General features: G+C 42.5%; 1 protein-coding gene across 16 annotated transcripts in view; it reads right to left on the reverse strand.

The window, feature by feature from the left end:
* Positions 1–20,575, reverse strand: part of LOC117245778 (pleckstrin homology domain-containing family A member 5-like) — a 623,723-nt gene that overhangs the window by 322,815 nt on the left and 280,333 nt on the right. The window lies entirely within an intron of this gene.

Consider the following 20,575-nt stretch of genomic DNA (forward strand, 5'->3'; position numbering starts at 1 on the left):
TGGCCAGAAAAGGGTTCTTACATAACATTATGATGTTACATTGAGGCTGACCTTTGGCCTTTTGGATATATAATGTCATCACATCGTCAAGTTATCCTATTAGAGATTTGTGTAAAATAATCACAATTATAATCATAATTAACATATGAATGTTTGAATTATGGCCACAAGCATGTTTTGTTGGGTTACAGTGACCCTGACCTTTGACCAACAAAATCTATCAGTGATGAGTCCAAGTGGAAGTTTGTGCCAAATTTGAAGAAATTCCCTCAGGGACTACTATCGCCTTTGTGAATGTACAAACAGATGGACAACCCAAAAACATAATGCTTCTGAGCACCAGTGAAGTTTCTCTTACAGTTCACATCCATGTCTGTGAAAACATGGATGCTTTACACACATCTTCCCCCTGACAGCACAGATTTGAGGTGACAGTCAAAATTAGTGTCATCAATTCAGCATCTGACCAAATATGTGGCCCACCACGAGAAACCCAGCAACAAGTCGGCCCGGCACAAGTCAAAAAAAAAAGAATAAATCGATTTTTTTAAAAAATGAGTGATTTTCGTTTTTTTGCAGAATGTGTAAGTTGAAATCATGAAGAAGCCATTCCATGTTTCAAATAACAGTATTGGTGGCCTTAAAACCATAAACTTTGTATTTGAATTTGAGTTGTTTTAGAGGAAATGCTGTGATCCTAGTTGGGGGTGCGGCGATAACAACAGTAAATTTGCATACTGGCTTTCTTTGGCTATTCACGTGCTTTTGTTCTTTTTTCGGCCAATCAGCTGAACCACATGGCTACTTATGCAGCCAACTGCTCCTGCATAAGGAACTGCTACGAGGATTTAGACACTTTGTCAGTATTTCTGGACCTTTTATAACGTCTCTGCTCTCCATCATTCTGCTGAGAACCACGGTAACGATACGTGTTTGTGCGTTTCGGTGAATGTTAACTCGTTTGTTGACGATTAGCAAGCTAGCGACACAGCCACACCAAACTACTTTAGCGTTTCGCTAACTTTTAGCAATATACTAGTTTTTTCTCCATTCTGCAACCGGATCAACCACAATGATACTGCCCGCCTGAGAGAGAAAGACCCTGTGAACACTTCGGCCACCCTAGAACCCATTTTTACACCTTCTGTGCTGTTTTCTGGACACTGGACTGACTGCAGCTGTGGACAGCGGACACCCATTCATCTCAACGGGCCCAGTGCTTGGGCCCGCGCCATTAAGTCCCACTTTCTACAGGATCCAAACCACCCTGACCCAAGACCTACGTTTAAAATTCTAACTGTTTAATGTGTGTACTTTGACTGGATGGCCGATTGTGTATTTTTGAGTTTTAGGGAATTCACTGTGGATTAAACGTACGTATGCACACACAAAGGAACACAAAACACACGTTTATGTACAGAATAGTATACCCCCAATGATCAACTTTATTCAGGGGCTTTTTGTAACAAAAGCATTTCCATTTCAATAAAGTACATTCTGATTCTGATCAGTCCACTAAGTGCTTAAGGAAAGTAACACTACATCAACATTAACTACATTGTTCAAGCTACTACAATAGTCTCTGCCCTGCAGGCTAACAGATACCATGTCACTGAGAGCTAGACCAGTAGGGAGTAGGGCTTATCTACATGAGATGCAAATGAGCAGCATTGTGTTTCCTGGCACTTGAGAATTCAAAATTGTTCAGGCTGGATTTCTCAGAAAAGTAGTTTGAGGAGTGCCTGCATTCAAATGGCCACAACTTCTTCAAATATTTTCAGATTTCCATGTGTTAGACATCGTTGGAAAGCTTAGAAACTACACTTTCAGAATCTGTAAATAACTCAAAATGCCTCTCGGGAGACTTGTTCCTGTTTTTTCCATGGCTGGTCATACATTTCCCCTTATGTTCCTGAGATACTACACTGAGTAATAGTCAGAAAAGTGTTTTATGCAGAATATTATAATGTCACACTGAAGTTGATCTTTGACCTTTTGGGTAGAAAATGTCATCACTTCATTATTCTGTGTGATGTTATTTCATAATTAACCCTAGAGTTCTTGAGTCATGGCCAAAAATATATTTTGTGAGGTCAAACCACATTGTCATTTGTGTCAAATTTTCAAAAATTCCCTCATGGTGCTCTGGAGATTTTGTGTTCACGAGAATGAGACGGATGCAAGGTCACACTGATTTTAGTTAAATTTGAAGAAATCTGGGGCGTTGGTGGCTTAGTGGTAGAGCAGGCGCCCCATGTACAAGGCTGTTGCCGCAGCAGCCCGGGTTCGAGTCCAGCCTGTGGCTCTTTGCTGCATGTCATCCCCTCTCTCTCACCCCCTTTCACACTTAACTGTCCTGTCCATTAAAGGCAAAAAATGCCCAAAAAGAAGAAGAAATTCCATCAAGGCATTCATCAGAAATCCCATTCACGAGGATGGGATGAACATACGTACAATCAGATGCATGGGCAACCTGAAAACATAATATCTTTTTACGCAAGGTTTAACCACAGAGGTGGTAGATAAGAATAAGTACAGTACCTCATGTAAGACAAAAGTGTTCAAAAGGTGATAGTGACCTGACAGTAATAAAGGTCGCAAATGTCATAAAATTTTGTTTGGCTGCACACTGACCCAAGGGGATTTGAATGTGCGTTTCCTAGGATAGCGGAGGAATGACCTACCTTACTCTGCCTTACTGTGCCTCTGGCTGGCTTACCTGGACATTTTTACCCTAGCCTTAACCAATACCACTCCTCTTGCATGAAACCAAACCAACCCAAGCAACAAAGGCAAAGAATACTAGCTAATCAGAGGAAGAGTAGGGCAGATCATGCCTTTGCTTGTCTAGGAAGTGCAAATTTGCAAAGGGAACAGTTACAGATTGACTTGGCAACACATCGTGACAAAGCTGCTACTGTTACAATGCAAGAGCCAAGTCACACCTTACAGTCAGCAGGATTTGTGTTTGCTATATTCAGTACATCACTGGGAGTCCATGCAAACTAATTACAAGCAGCCTAGAGTTGAGTTATCCTGTCCTCTATGTGTTACATCATCAAAACTGATTTACATACAAACAGGATTATGGGAGATTAAAATTGCAGCTCAGGTATGAGGATTTGGGTGTTTTGTGATGTTGCTGTGCTGTACAGCTTCTCTTCACTGTTCAAGTGGGAAACCAGCTGTGAAGCTTTGTACTTTTCTTCTCTCAAACATCTTCTCCAGCAGGAGAGATGCACATGCATGTGCTTTGATACCATTTCTCCTGATGTGTGTCCTAAGTGTCTTCAGTTGTTCAGAATTCTTTTCAGCTGTGAAATGAATGTCTACATCTTAAAGTCACATGATTCTTCCACTATAGGAGGCTTCCTTTATGCTGCACCAGTTCTCTGCCACTTAGCTGTTTCCAGAACAGATGTGGTAGGCGTAAGTCATTTCAAATTCAAAGAATGCATCATTCATTAAACATGTACACTGTTTGCTCTGAGCTGAAACCTTACAAACAAGAAAAAAGGGTAACCCGCTGTGGCTGCACAAATTGTTAGATCACAGAGACTGCTGTTGAAATGAAGGCTGAACATTAACTTTCTTTTAAGTGACTTTTGTTGGAGTGTTTTACTACTGTCTGACACAGTACCTAAGGCTTTTCTCCACTGTAAAATTCAGAGGATGCTTTGACTGTGATCAAAGCAATCCCATCTGAGAACAGTTATATCATCTCATTCTGCTGACTTGCTCTAAGCAGCGTTTATTGCAGTCCTGCTCTAGACTCCAGTGTGGGACCCTTTCTCTCATACCCCTTTTCCACTAAATCAGCTCTGGCACCAGTTGCATAATAACACCTTAAGTTTACTCAGTAAGTATGACACTTAAGGTTTCATTTCTTCTTAGCTGAGGGACATACACAGTTGCACAAAATCCCTTAAAGGTTTCCTAAGTTAAGGAAAATGTTAAGTAACTTACTGCATTGAAAGAGATTTTACATTGGTACAAGATTCCATGGAGAGTGTTTGTTTGCTTGGACTCACGCTTGTGATGCATGTTATCGTCTCACAAAGTTGGCTTTTAGTTAGACAGTGAAAAAATGGCAGAAGAAGGAAGGACAAGAAAAGGAGGAGGAAAAAAATATACCTCCGAAGAAGTCATAGAAAGCATATCCTACAAATAATGCAAAGAAGAAACCACAACAAAAATTAATTCAGTCACATCCATGGTGTAAAATCAAAAGCATATCCACTGGGTTCCCTTGGTCGCAGAACAATATTCTTGGGGTGTGTTAGGTTTTTTTTCATTTATCACGTTTTTTTTTAGGGGTTTTTTTTGTCTATGGTCTCAGGATTCCTTAAGTGTAAGACCAAGACAAGGAGACAACCAGAAATACTCGAATGAACATTTTAAGGAAACCTTAAGGAGAACATTAAAGGGTGTTTTGTGCCACCGGTTTTATTATGAAGAAACCTTAAGTAGGACTTTAAGAAAAATCTTAACTTAAGATGTTTTGTGCAACTGGCCCCTGGTACTTAAACCCATTCTGTTCAGAATTCTTGGAACCTTGGTGCTATCTAGTAAAACAGCTTGGGTTTCCACCAATTTTGGTTCCAGCTGAGAACCAAATTTTCAGGTTCTGAACCAATTTATTTTGAATCAAAATGCTCGGAACAGTTTTGGGTGCAGAAGCGAGAATGGAACCGGTTTCATATTGGTGAAAAACTAAAACAACAGCATGATAATACAAAATTTATTGGGAGGAAATTGTTCTAAAAGAAAGAAAGAAAGAAAGAAAGAAAGAAAAAGAAAAGTGGAAATCTCTAAGTAATTCAGTGGTAGGAGCTGGGGAGTTTTGAGTTTAAAGAACACTCATGAAAAAAGAAATGCATTAAGAGATCAAGGTTCTTGAAAAATTACTTGATAATAAGATTTTTTGGTCATGACAGTACCAAAATTCAAGCTTCTCTCAGTAATACATGAGAGAGAACTAATGCCAGAAAACCAGATATGGTGGATGTGGATGTCACGGACAGTTCCAGATTCCATAATGAACATCACCACAATGACTACGTGTACCAACCTGGTCTCACTCCGCAGTCATCAAATACTGGCACTTGGTCAGTGACTCCCAGCATCAAACACAGACAAAAAAGCCATCCTTTCATTTCGGCATGATACATGGCCAGTCACCACTATTTGTACCGGTGCCCAGCAGCGTCTGGAAAACACTGTCAGGCAACAACGTAAGTAAAGGGTGTGACAGTTCACGTAGGGCGGGCGGGAGAGGTGTCGGATGGGTCCAACAACCACCGACTTTCACTCGGGAGGCCAGTGTTCACCTTCCATAAGAATTTAAAGTAAAACCCTGTTTTTTTTTCCTAAACCCAACCACGTGTGTGTTGGCTAAATCAAAAAAAAAAAAAAAAAAATGGCAATTTGCTGTGCTGTACGGACTTCGTGCATTTATTTTGAAATAGTCTGTAGGCAAACTGTACATTTCCAGTGACAACAGAAGTGTATTTTGAAAACAGACAATGCATGTAACAGGCTGAAGTTGATACAGTGTCCCAGAATGTCAACAACGAAGGCACCCAGGTTACCTTACAGTGTGGTTTAATATGCTGTTTATCACGTCACAATAGAGAAAAGTGGAACAGTTGGAGCCGCCTGTCATTTTGCTTCTTTGCATCGAAATGATTTTTTTCCCAGTTTCCTACCAGTAGTGGACTTGGACTGCACGCAGCCTCCCTCTTTCATCCCTTCAACCACCTTCTTGTAAAGGTCAGTGTTGTTATATTTGAGCATATACAAAAACCTGTTGATATCCAAGGCTTTCATAATGTTTAAAAGTAGGTTTGTTTCCCCTTCCCCCTGAGATGTGGGCTTTACTTTTTGGCATGCATCTCTACACCAGCCTTGCAAACTGTTGGCCAGTTGGTTTGTGGTCAGTGTCTACATGACAATGAAGACTGTAGATGACTGTAAACGGACAAGAGGCTGTGTTTGGCAAACTGTGTTAAAAACCCCACTTGAGATTCATATTCTAAATGTGCTGTACATGTTACTTACAATCTGGTAAGCACAGCCACTTTACACAATGACTGGACAGGTATGTGGAGGTGTGAATGTAGGCAGGATATGAATACAGAGTCATTTTATCATTTTGTACAAATCTACCTCTGTCACTTTTCATGTATAAAGCCAAGTGCAATAATATGCAGGCCTTTAAGGAGAAACTGTGTGAGAATGCAGAGTAAGGTTACTCAAAAAATGTCAGGCATTGCTTCAGTTGCAATTTTTTGGCTTTACTTAAAAGAAACAGCCTCGCAGCTGTTTACCTCCATGAACCGGGCAAGTTGCTGTTGCGGTTTACATCCATGTCTTCCCAGATTCATAGCTGTGACAGTAGACTAGGACTGCTTGATTATGGAAAAAATCATAATCACGATTATTTTGGTCAAAATTGAAATCACGATTATGCAAACGATTATGCAGCACACATGATGACTTATATTGGTGATCATGCATTTTCAATTCTCTTCTGCTCTCTGTATCATGCATGGCGGAGTTGCACGCTGTTTTTGAAATCTTCCGCCATCACCTGCCCCTTGCATTATTTGTAGTTCACCTACTTGACTGAAAATCGTTTACCCTCGATTTCATTAATTTTGAAAGCGTTTGACTTCAAAATCGTAATCGTGATCACCAGACGATTAATTGCACAGCCTTACAATAGACAATACTTTTAATATAGGCTAGATGTTGCTGCAAAGATACTACAGATTGTGTGAGATGGATACTTTGCAAACATCTTCAACCCAGAAGCACAGAATATCTATACAATCAGCCCAGTTTCAAGATTAGTCTCACCAATTCAGTGTCTGACCCAAACTCTCCCCTTCTGTTCCTAAGTCCTGAGACTGAATAATGGCCAAAATAGTGTTCTTATGGGACATATTCGTTGTATCTGGTATGCAATGACAATCAAGACTTTTATTATATTATATCACAAAACTGTGTGTACTGGCGAAGACAGTAACATGCATATGCATTCTTTATGTCAGATTTATAACACTCCACATACATATGGCTGATTCTGTTATAAATCTCAATCATTGTGGAGCTGGGGACATGTGCACAAGCCTCATTTCTGTGAATGGCTGTAAAACTGCCTTGAACATCAGTTTACATATTGATACTTGTGCCTACTCTGACACCTACCACTAGCTATCAGTGAGAAATATAATGAAGATAAAATATAAAAGAGGAAGTGCAGTTTCACAGACTGTGTCACATTAGCGAGGTTCTCCAACAGAGCAGCTGTCATTAAACATGGTTGTGATGTGTGTAGCATCTGTACCACTAATTCATCACGTCTATAAAGACCATCATGGCAGTAAGATCTCAATCACCATTATAATAAAATGTCAGAGGGATGATCAGCGATTCATTCAAAGCACTTGTTGAAACAGACTTTACAAAGTGCTGCACAAGTCAGGATCAAATAAACAATGACTAACAGGAAGATGGTGGCTCATATATACATTTCTAAAAAAATATATGAAATTCATAATTCATAAACAATAAAAATTAAGTTTATTGATGCACCTGGGATTGACATTTTACAAAACATTGGCTTGAATGCAAATTTATTAACACAATCAGTGATACTGGCAAACAACCTAAAAAAAATCAAACATCTTTTAACTTGTATTCAGTCTTTTCCTCATCATATAAGCCGAAGCTATCTCAGCTAAAACTGCATGCACACCTCGGACCTTTCCCAAACCAAGATTGTATAAATGATAAAATATATCCTTCTCTAGTCTTTAGACGACTGAACAGTCGTGTTCATTTGATTGTAGTGCTGTATATTTACAACAACTGTTACAACAACCAATCAGCTTCTAAACATTAGAGTAAAAAGATGTTTATTAAATAAAATAAAATAAAATAAAACAAGACAAGACAAGACGAAAATAAAAGAGATGAAAAGAGACGAAAAGAAAAAAAAAAAGAAAAGAATTGCTACCATGCTACCAAAGCATCTTAGGAATAAGTTTTATTTCTTTTTATTTATTAATAGTTTATGTATATCAGTTTAATAAATTATTTATTTCTTATTTATTTCAAAAATATAATAAACAAAAATTCAGGTAAACAATAGCAGCACATACACATGCTACAAATACATATGAAAAAATGATAAAATGGAGTTAAGCTGTATTTTTCTCCGTGGTTATGAAAAGTTACGATACGGTGCGGTACCTTTTTCCACTGCAGAGAGGGAAGTTTGTCCCAAGGCTTGCTACTATGTTTATCCCCTACACCTTGATGAAGGGTGCATCATTCAGCTGTGGAGGTGACTTCAAACGGAGTTACACTCCACAACGGAATGGGGGTAGGGTCCAGTTTTGGAAAGGCCCCTAGTCTGAAGCCTGCATGACGTGAGCACTATCTCACAGCAAATTCTTCCTTCATAAATACCAGTTAATGGGGGTGACCAGCAGCTCACCTGGTACAGCAGGCACCTCATGTACTAAAGTGCCCATACCACAACCAAAACTGGATTTTACTCGGGGACAGCTGCAGGCTACAAAGAAGTAATGAAGTTTGTGGATGGATATGTGGTGGATAAAATGTTGCTCTACACATGATTCTCTGTCTTTCAGGCAGAGCCTTTGGGAAATATAGTCCCAGGCAACTATAGACCCCCAGGTTAAAAAAAAAAAGGGGAAAAAAAAATCATTTGCAAGTGAACTATCCTTAGCAACTCACTCCATCCATCCATCCATCTTCTAACCGCTTCATCCTGTTGAGGGTCACGGGGGGCTGGAGCCTATCCCAGCTGACGATTAATGAGTAATACAACATTTTTAAAATTTACCTCATTCACCCCTTGACTTTGTCCTCGCAGATGCTCCACTCACCCCCTCCATTTCAAAAACTGACTGGATTTACATGAATCTCGCAGAAATTACCTATTTTGTATTCAAAAGAGTGATTTTCACCAAAAGCTGACAAATAGGCAGCCTGTCACTCAAAGTGTCCCACCCTTAATTATGCATAACTTTAAGCCTTAATAAAATGTGAACAGGCGAGTCATAATAATAATAAATCACCCTCTGTACATTTGTCATGAAGGACTTAATTAGCCACAGATACCAAAACAGTTATTTGTACATGGCTCTAAACATGTTTTTTTCTGCTGTAAAGTTGGGCATTTTAACATGAGGGTCTATGGGGATTGACCGGTTTCTGGTTTGGTTAAAGTGAAGGGAAGAACTGAAGAGTCATTTCAGTTCATTAACTGGCCTGCAGGCATCAATAGCAGCAACAAAACGGTTTTGAATTTGACCTCAGTTGAAGCATTTCTCAACAGGTGTTTTGAAAACCTCAAATGGCTTGATTGCTTTGACAAATAAATCCCAACACAAAGTTATACTTACTAACTTTTTCCCGAGCTTTCTACCCTATCACAAGCCTTCATTAGAGATTATCCTGCATACCTGCAATGAAGACTGTGTAATATAGTTAAGGCTAGTAAATGGACTTTGAGTTGTGACTGTTGTTTTAATGCATAAACATTCCTGCTGCTCTGTTATTAAACAGTTGTGGAATTAAGATCCATTGATTTAGTTACTTTATATGGCATCCTGTGGTGTTAGTTTCAAAGGTTAAACTAATGCAAAGCAGTGGTCAGAATGCTTTATGAACACACAGCAATAATAACAGACCCGGAAGACAGAGCACAGGAGGAAAAGCACATACAGGACACACTAAAAACATGCTAGTATCCACAATGGGCAATAGAGAAAGGTGCAGGACAGGTAAAGAAGAAAGAAACCACACAGCGGGAGAAAAATAAGCACACAAACAAAACAGAATACAGAGGGGTCACCGAACACATTCAAAGAACACTGAGGAAATACAACATAAACACACCGGTCAAACCACACACAAAACTATGGCAAATTCTGGTACACCCAAAGGACAAGATCGAACAAAACAATAAATGCAATGCCATATACGAGATACCATGCCAATCATGCAATTAAAGATACATCGGGGAGACAGGGAGGAGCTTCAGCACACGTAAAAAAGAACATCAAAAGGAATGCGAGAAGGAGACGAAAATAAGACAAACAAGATCAATAAAAGAAAAGGCACAACAAGAAACCTACAAATCAGCCATAACAGATCACTGCAAAAGGGAAAACCATCTTATGGACTAGGACAAGGCCAGAGTCATACACACCGAGGACAACAAACACCGGCGATGGATCAGGGAGGCTATTGAAATAAGGAAGTAGGGCCCAGTGACGATGAACAGGGATGAGGGGGCATACATGCTCTCCCACACCTGGAGCAGGGTCCTGGAGAGGTGGCAGATGGACAGCAGGTGGCGTGATCGTCCTGTCAAAACTGACAGGACGGTCACGCCTCCCTAATATCAGCTGATTGACAGATCAGCTGATAAAGACGCGTCACAACCACCACCAAGTGACACTTCTGAGGAAGGCGAAAGGTTCTGCAGAAACATGTCAAGGTATGTAACATCCTAGCATGTCTGAGATAAAAGAACAACTAAGGTCATTAATGAAAAGCAAGTTCTGGCCATCAAGAAACAGTGTTTGGGTATACTGAGCGAGACGAAGACACTTGGAAAACAAGAAGTAAAATACCTTTTCCTGCATCCTTGAAATGGTAAATATTTTCAAGGGCATGCCAAGCAAAGCTAAGGTACATTAATATTAAAAAAAAATCTTTTCGTGTTTGGATACATTCATGCTAAATAAAGAGCTGATCTGGTTTGGTCACTAAGTAGAGAGTAAACAGAGAAATAAGAGAAACCTACTCTGATAGGTGAGCTAGCTTCTACAAGCTTCTGTCAGTGTGAGAATAGCCTCTCATTGGCACATAGCCCACTGAAAAAATCTGCTGTGTTTCTGCAACATTCATTCATCCATCACCACTTTGGCTTATAAAATATATTAGGAATCGACTGAGGGAGACAGAAAATGAGAGGAGGTAAGCACAGTGTGTGTTGGAGAGGTATCCATTGCAATGTGCCGCGACCAAAATAGTCTGATATTTGGGATGAGTAATGTCATGTTTTTCTGTTTCCATTTCTTGAAGATGGCAGTAAAAGGCCAGCTCTTGAGAAGCTGTTCCATCGATGAAAGTTGCACTTGGGGGTTAAGGGGTTGGTCTAATGTAATGACTTTGAGCCTCTGAAAGTGTACTATGCACTTAGGCTACAGTGCTACAGAGGAGAGACCACATGTGGTGCATTAAGAAAAAAGGCGAGAGCCGGCATTCAGCAGTGGGAGGAAATGGCAGGTCAAGGGGACATCAAGAGTAAAAACACATTAGCTGGGATACTGCAGTTTGAATGTGCATGATGACAAGGAAGGCTTGTGTTTGTGTGTCGGGGCAGATATGGCACAGGGACATTCTTACATACACAGACGCAAACACACTTACTGTTGTTGGACAGTAGGCAAGGCTTTATTTTTTATGCTCTGTAGTTTCCAGTGGAGAGTTAATCTTACAAAGCTAGCTTATGGTACCATTAAATGGCATGACGAAAATGGTGACCTCAATTGCCAACTCTTGAAAACTTTGTGAACAGATAAAAAAATTTGTGTGACCTAATGCTATGTCTGTTACAAATTCAAATTTAGTGGATAATTCAGAGGAAATGTGACAACAGCTGCAATTTTCTGGGATGAAAATCAAAAGTCAACAGCACAGCAGTTGTTATATTTTCCAGGACTGGATTTCCAGGACCAGGATTTTCATCAATTAAACTGCGGATTTTTTAAAAATTATTATTATCATTTGTGAAACAGTGAAAAATATCATCAAAACCAGGATTACTGCCTTGCGGTTGTATGCCTCTGCTCACTAGGCAAGTTGCAGTTACAGTTTACATCTGAAAAAACATGGATGCTTCACATATATCTTGCGTGGCAGCACAGATGATCTATGCAATCAGCAGTTTCAATATTAGTATCACCAATTCAGTATCCAAATGACCAAAAGTCTCCCCTTCTGTTCCTGAGATATGATGTTAATTAATGGCCAGAAGCTGTTTTTTGCAGAACATTATGATGTCACAATGAAGTTGACCTTTAACCTTTTGGATATACAATGTCATCATGTCATCATTTTATCCTATTAAGGATTTGTGTAAAATAATCGTAATTCATAATAATCATAACATGTGAATTCTTGAATTATGGCCAAAAACATGTTTTATGGGTCACAGTGACCCAAGGTGTTCTTGAGCATTTTTGTGAGAATGAAACAGACGCAAGATCCCAGTTATCTTGACTTTTGGCCTGTGAACACCTTAATCTAATCAATTCATTCTTGAGTCCAAGTTGTGCCAAATTTGAAAAAAAAAAAAAAAAAAAAAATCTCTCAATTGCCAGTGTTGGAGAGTAGTGAACTACATGTATTCAAACTAGTACTGCATTTACAATTTTAAGTAGCTTATTAGTTGTTCAACAACATTCATATTTAGGAGGGGAATCAATTTATTGACCAAAGTATGTCAGGCCCCACTACAACAGGGGCAATATGCCCCCTTTCAGCTTGTTAGTACTGGACCTTTTTCTGGCTGACCTATTACATCACAGACCAAACAACTGATAAACAAGTTAGCTACAGGTAGCTAAAGGCAAAGTGATACCATGGTGGACAACTTTACAGCTCTGTACACTTTGTTTGTCAAAAAATGCACGGCACTGGATTTGGATTACAACCTGTTGTTACCAGCATCTTCTTCTGTTACACATTTAATGCTATTCGACTTTCGAGCATGTGCAGAGCACCTGGATCAGTTTGGGTCTGATTGACTGTATACATGCAGGACTAATTTGACTCCCAATCACATTATCTAGGTGTGTTAGTCCGACTTTGAGAAATTCAACTTAGTACGATTTCAGTTGAACTAACATGGTAACATTCTTAGAAAAACACAAATTACTGGTAGAAAATCAATATGGGTTCAGAACAAAAAGATCAACATCATTAGCAATAATAGAAGCAATAGGGGTGTTGGTGGCTTAGTGGTAGAGCAGGCGCCCCATGTACAAGACTGTTGCTGCAGTGGCCCGGGTTCGAATCTAGCCTGTGGCCCTTTGCTGCATGTCATCCCTCCTCTCTCTCCCCCCTTCATGCTTACCTGTCCTGTCCATTAAAGGCAAAATGGCCCAAAAATATCTTTAAAAAATTAATAGAAGCAATAGAGGAAATTACAAGTGCCACTGATCAGAAGCAATTTGCAGTTGAGGTATTCATTGATTTTAAAAAAAGCATTTGACACAATCAACCATGAAATACTAACAAATGAACTACAAAGATATGGAATTCGGGGAATAGCACCGGATTGGGTTAAAAGTTATCTGAGTGGGAGACAGCAGTTTGTAAAGCTGGGAAACTGTTCCTCAAAGTGTTTGGACATTACTTGTGGTGTCCCCCAGGGGTCAGTGTTGGGCCCCAAATTCTTCATTTTATATATTAATGATATCTGTAAGGTTTCACAGTTAATGAAATTAATTTTGTTTGCTGATGACACTAATATTTTTTGTGCTGGGGATAATATGAAACAATTATAGGAGGACATCACTACTGAAATGTACAAACTAAAAATATGGTTCAACACAAACAGCTTATCTTTAAATTTCACAAAGACAAAAATAATGTTATTTGGCAACTGTAAAACGAACACACAAGTACAAATAAGAGTAGACGGAGTAGAAATTGAAAGAGTTCATGAAATAAAATTTCTAGGGGTAAACACAGATGACAGAATCACCTGGAAATCACAAATCAAATATGTTCAAACAAAAATCTCAAGAAGCATTGCAACAATAAATAAAGTAAAGAAGGTTTTGGACCAGAAATCACTCCACACTCTATACTGTTCACTAATCTCACCTTACTTACAGGGCAATGGGGCATGGGGCAATAACTACAAAACTTCATTATCATCATTAACAATTCTACAAAAGCGAGCAATACAAATAATTCATAATGTCGGGTACCAGGAGCACACAAACTCATTATTTTTACAGTCCAAAATACTTGTGTGAAAATAGGATCTGCACACTTGGATCAATGCAAATATCTTTAATTAACCAAGCTTTTGGTCAGAGGACCTTCATCAGGGTGACAATCAGCACATGAGTACAATGAACAGTCTTATGTGATTCATCAAGGCAATCAGCCACACCTGTGCTGCACCACTCCTGCTCAGATGGGAAATGTAGTTCAAAAGCAGAGTGTGTAGTCCTCTCTGCACAGCAATAGATTTCAAGTCAAGGAAACATTATAAAAACACTCCACAAGAACCATGCACAGACAAAAACAACCAGACAATAGAGAAAAATATACATATATACACACACACAACATAACAAGTGTCCAAAATACTAAAATTTAAAGACATGATTACTTATCAAACAGCACAAATAATGTTCAAAGCAAAAAAAAAAAAAAAAAAAAAAAAAATACTACCAGGAAACATTCAGGAATTGTTCAGTGAGCGAGAAGGGGGTTATAATCTAAGGGGTAAATCTAATTTCAAAATACACTGCATAAGCACAACTAGGAAAAGTTTTTGTTTTGTTATGGAATGGGTTTACTGTTGAGTTGATGAAATGCACAAACATGAAACAATTTAAAATAATGTACAAAAACATGGTATTCACGAGGCACAGGGAGGAAGGAGGTATTGAAAAAATAAATAAAAGGTGTCATAGCGTTTACTGGTTATTTGGCTGTGTTCTGTTAATTGGCTGTGTTTTGCACGTTCTGTTGTTTATTTTGTTATGTGCGTATAGTTTATACATATATATATATATATATATATATATATATATATATATATATATATATATATACACAGTACAGGCCAAAAGTTTGGACACACCTTCTCATTCAATGCGTTTTCTTTATTTTCATGACTATTTACATTGTAGATTCTCACTGAAGGCATCAAAACTATGAATGAACACCTGTGGAGTTATGTACTTAACAAAAAAAGGTGAAATAACTGAAAACATGTTTTATATTCTAGTTTCTTCAAAATAGCCACCCTTTGCTCTGATTACTGCTTTGCACACTCTTGGCATTCTCTCGATGAGTTTCAAGAGGTAGTCACCTGGAATGGTTTCCACTTCACAGGTGTGCCTTATCAGGGTTAATTAGTGGAATTTCTTGCTTTATCAATGGGGTTGGGACCATCAGTTGTGTTGTGCAGAAGTCAGGTTAATACACAGCTGACAGCCCTATTGGACAACTGTTAAAATTCATATTATGGCAAGAATCAATCAGCTAACTAAAGAAAAACGAGTGGCCATCATTACTTTAAGAAATGAAGGTCAGTCAGTCCGGAAAATTGCAAAAACTTTAAATGTGTCCCCAAGTGGAGTCGCAAAAACCATCAAGCGCTACAACGAAACTGGCACACATGAGGACCGACCCAGGAAAGGAAGACCAAGAGTCACCTCTGCTTCTGAGGATAAGTTCATCCGAGTCACCAGCCTCAGAAATGGCAAGTTAACAGCAGCTCAGATCAGAGACCAGATGAATGCCACACAGAGTTCTAGCAGCAGACCCATCTCTAGAACAACTGTTAAGAGGAGACTGCGCCAATCAGGCCTTCATGGTCAAATAGCTGCTAGGAAACCACTGCTAAGGAGAGGCAACAAGCAGAAGAGATTTGTTTGGGCCAAGAAACACAAGGAATGGACATTAGACCAGTGGAAATCTGTGCTTTGGTCTGATGAGTCCAAATTTGAGATCTTTGGTTCCAACCGCCGTGTCTTTGTGAGACGCAGAAATGGTGAACGGATGGATTCCACACGCCTGGTTCCCACTGTGAAGCATGGAGGAGGAGGTGTGATGGTGTGGGGGTGTTTTGCTGGTGACACTGTTGGGGATTTATTCAAAATTGAAGGCACACTGAACCAGCATGGCTACCACAGCATCCTGCAGCGACATGCCATCCCATCCGGTTTGCGTTTAGTTGGACGATCATTTATTTTTCAACAGGACAATGACCCCAAACACACCTCCAGGCTGTGTAAGGGCTATTTGACCAAGAAGGAGACTGATGGAGTGCTGCGGCAGATGACCTGGCCTCCACAGTCACCGGACCTGAACCCAATCGAGATGGTTTGGGGTGAGCTGGACCGCAGAGTGAAGGCAAAGGGGCCAACAAGTGCTAAACACCTCTGGGAACTCTTTCAAGACTGTTGGAAAACCATTTCAGGTGACTACCTCTTGAAGCTCATCGAGAGAATGCCAAGAGTTTGCAAAGCAGTAATCAGAGCAAAAGGTGGCTATTTTGAAGAAACTAGAATATAAAACATGTTTTCAGTTATTTCACCTTTTTTTGTTAAGTACATAACTCCACATGTGTTCATTCATAGTTTTGATGCCTTCAGTGAGAATCTACAATGTAAATAGTCATGAAAATAAAGAAAACGCATTGAATGAGAAGGTGTGTCCAAACTCTTGGCCTGTACTGTATATATATATACAGTACACAGATTGAGGCAGGACCCAAGAGCAGCACAAAACACCAGCAGCGTAATTGCAATAATTTAATTGAAGTCTTAGCAGACAAGACAGCAACGAAAAAGCAAACAGTTAATGCAAAAGTTCTCAAACGTTTTCAATCTTGAAAACTATGTTAGGCCGGGATGCCAACCAGGGTCTCCCACGTGACAGGCAACAATAATCCCACACGACCAACAGGGCAGACTGGGTGCAGTGCAAGCAGGAGCGGGGTCTTTTAACAGGAAGACAAGCGAGCCAGAAGCACTTACACAGAGGGGATGTGTTGCAGGCTCAGACGGTGACAGAAGAGCAGGCAATTTCTCCCAGGAAAGCTGGAGCAGAAACGCCAAACAGCCACAGGCAGGTGAGAACCAGGAACACACAGGCTGAACTTGCAGTCGAAGGCAGAAGGCAGTTAGGTTTACTGGGACAGAGACGAGGAGACGTGGTCAGAGGCAAGCAGAGTCGAAACCGGGAGATCAAACCGAGGAAGAGTGCTGGAGAGTATTGCATGCTGCAAAGACAATCTGGTAATGAGTGAGAGGAACTGTGCTGCTAAAATACAGGCTGGCTGATGAGTGGTGATGAGCAGAAGCTGAGGACAGGTGCACAGGTGGAGGAGATTGGCACTAATGAGGTGGTAAGACAGGAGGTGAGTGAGTCAGGGCAGGGTGTGACAGAATGCTGCCCCCCCCCCCCCCCCCCCCCCCCACCCCCCTCAAGGGTTGGCACCTGACGTCCCAAAGGACCCACCAAACCGGGTGGGTGGAGGGGGAATCCGGTAGGCGGGCCTAAAACTCCTCTGAACCGGACCAGTCAATCTCCTCAGCAGGGGGTTCAGGGAAATAACGAGCAGGGTCAGAGTGGGTGGAGCCCTCGTCACTGGGAGATCCCTCAGCTGGAGACTCCTCCTCAGAGGAAACTGGCAGAGAGCAAGTGTGGACCGAAGGACAGGGACCAACCGCAGGAGCAGAGGAGTTGGAGGGTTGGTCAGGGTGGTGACGATGAAAGTCGGCAATAAGGTCCTAGTCCAGAATGTGGCAGGCTGGCACGCAGGACCTGTCCTCAGGATCATAACCCTCCCAGTCAACTAAGACCCTTCCCACGACAACGAGACCGGACCAGGCGCTGAACGAAGTAGACAAGACCCCCGTCAATAAGGCAAGGAGGAGGAGGAGGCCAGGCCACTGGCGAAAGAGGACTCTCATGGACTGGAGACATGGAAGGTAGGGTGAATGCGCATGGTGCGTGGGAGCTTCACTCTCACTGCCGTTGGGCTGATGACCCGCTGGATGGGGAATGGGCCGACAAATCTGGGAGCCAACTTTCTAGATTCTACCTGGAGAGGGAGGTCCTGGGCAGAGAGCCACACCTTCTGGCCAACCTGGTAGTCAGGGGCTGGAGAACGTCGCCAGTTGGCTGAGGCAGTGTAGCGCCCCATGGAGCAATGGAGGGGAGAGCGAGCTCGGTCCCAGGTTCGACAACAGCTGCAGACGAAGGCTTGGGCAGCCAGACTGGCAACATCTCTCTCCAAGGTCGGAAAGAGTGAAGGCTGGTAACCGTAAGCACACTGGAATGCAGAGAGGCCTGTGGCAGAACTGGTGAGGGAGTTGTGGGCATACTCCACCCACAGGAGCTGCTGGGACCAGGAGGATGGGTTCTGGGATGCCAGGCATTGCAGGGCTGTCTCCATTTCTTGGTTCTTGCGCTCAGTCTGCCCATTGGACTGGGAGTGGTACCCTGATGAAAGGCTGGCAGTGGCTCCCATTAGGCTGCAGAACTCTCTCTAGAAGACTTAGGCAAACTGGGATGCGGTCAGACACCACATCCACTGGGAAACCATGCAGACGGAAGACGTAGAGCAAGACTAATTGGGCAGTCTCCTTAGCTGGCCATCTTGCTTAAGCAGTCGACGACAGTGAGGATGACCGTGTTGCCTTTGGAGGAAGGGAGGCCCGTGACAAAGTCCAGGGAGATGTGAGACCAGGGTTTATGTGGAATCGGGAGTGGCTGAACGAGTCCTGCAGGTGCCTGACAGGAGGTCTTGTTCTGGTTGGAGATGGAGCAAGCCTTGACAAAGTCACGGGTGTCATCCTCCAAGATGGGCCACCAGAAGCACTGGAGGAGGAAATCTCATGTGCGTTGGGAACCTGGGTGACAGTTGAACTTGGAGGGGTGGGCCCACTGCAGAACTTCCGACCTCAGTGTTTCTGGAACATAGAGGCAGTTGGCTGGACAGGCGCTGGGACCTGGCTGACCCTCGGTGGCAATTCTCACCCTTTCCTTGATGTCCCAGGTCAGGGTGGCAATAACACAAGAAGGGGGAAGAATGGTGACTGGCTCCTTATTAGGATCCTCCCCTTTCTGGAACTGCCGGGACAGGGCATCAGTGGTGCGGAGATATTCAAGGTTTTTGTGGTCAGTCCAAACCATGAACGGCTCCTTGGTGCCCTCCAACCAGTGCCGCCACTCCTCCAAAGCCAACTTCACCGCGAGCAGCTCTCTGTTGCCAATGTCATAATTTCTCTCATCCGGAGACAGGCGCCGAGAGAAAAAGGCGCAGGGATGGAGCTTCTGATCCACTACAGACCTTTGGGACAAGACAGCTCCGACCCCCACATCTGAAGCGTCTACCTCGACCATGAACTGACGATCGGGATCTGGTACTTGGAGGATGGGTGCATAGGTGAACCTGGACTTGAGGGTCTTGAAGGCCTCGTCAGCAGCAGGGCTCCAATGGAAGGATACCTTGGAGCTGGTGAGGGCGGTGAGAGGAGTGGCCACAGAGCTGTAATTACGAATGAAATGATGGTAGACGTTTGCAAACCCCAAAAAGCATTGCAGCTGTTTGCAGGAGTCAGGAACAGACCAGGAGGTAACAGCTGAAACCTTTGACAGGTCCATCTGGAGGCTGCCCTTGACTACAATGTAATGCCTGTCGTTCAGGCCGCGGTAGTGGATGCAGGGTCTCAATGTTTTATCCTTCTTCTCCATGAAGAAGAAGCCTGCTCTGGCAGGTGAGGAAGAGGGGCGGATGATCTCTGCTGCCAGGGAGTCGTTGATGTAAGTCTCCATGGTTTTTCTTTCAGGGACAGACAAGGAGTACAGGCGATCCTTGGGCGGAGAAGTGCCAGGCAGGAGGTCAATGGCACAGTCATACAGCCGATGAGGGGGCAGAGATGTGGCTTTGGCCTTACTGAAGACTTGAGCGTAGGTCATGGTATTCCGGGAGCACCTCAGGGATGTAAGGTGGAGGGCTGGAAGGTGGCGAGTTGAGCGACAAGGAGGCTTGCTTCGGGCAGTGAAGATGACAGGAAGGACCCCACTCACGGATGGCCCTGGTCACCCAGTTAATGTTGGGGTTGTGTCAACAAAGCCAGGGGTAACCCAGAATGAGGGGCTGACCAGGGGAGTCCAGGATGTGGAACTGGATCTCCTCATGATGGTTGCCAGACAGAAGCATGGAAACCAGGGCTGTCTGGGGCGTGACAGTACCCAGGACATGTCCGTCAAGGGCCTGAGTGGGAACCGGATAGGGCAGAAGAACCCGCTCGAGCCCCAACTGGTGAACCAACCCCTTGTCGATGATGCTGGCATCCATGAGGGGTCTGCATATCAGTTGGGCTCACCAGTATCCCCCCAACTACTGAGGCTTTTGCTGGACAGGTGAACTTGAAGTGACCCCAAGCAAAAAACCTTGCGCAGCTCCTCAGCAAAAATCTGGAAAGAGGAGCAGGCTGGAGACTGCCTCTTCCACTCTGCAGTTCCCCACAGGCGAGCTCTGCCTGTGAGATGGGTGATGGTGAAGGCTACCTTCTCCAAGGCGAAGGTACAAGGCTGAAGGGAAAACAGTAAGGAACAATCATCAGAAAGGGGCCACAAGTCTCTGGGTCGCCATCATAGCGTTCAGGGGTTCCCACCCGGGGCTCCGGGGCGTCACTAGACTGAGGAGCAGCCAGATCCAGTGCTGGAGAGGCTGACACAGGCGGAGTAGCCACAGACGAGG

This window comes from Epinephelus lanceolatus, chromosome 23 (assembly GCF_041903045.1).
Source record: "Epinephelus lanceolatus isolate andai-2023 chromosome 23, ASM4190304v1, whole genome shotgun sequence".
NCBI lineage: Eukaryota > Metazoa > Chordata > Actinopteri > Perciformes > Serranidae > Epinephelus > Epinephelus lanceolatus.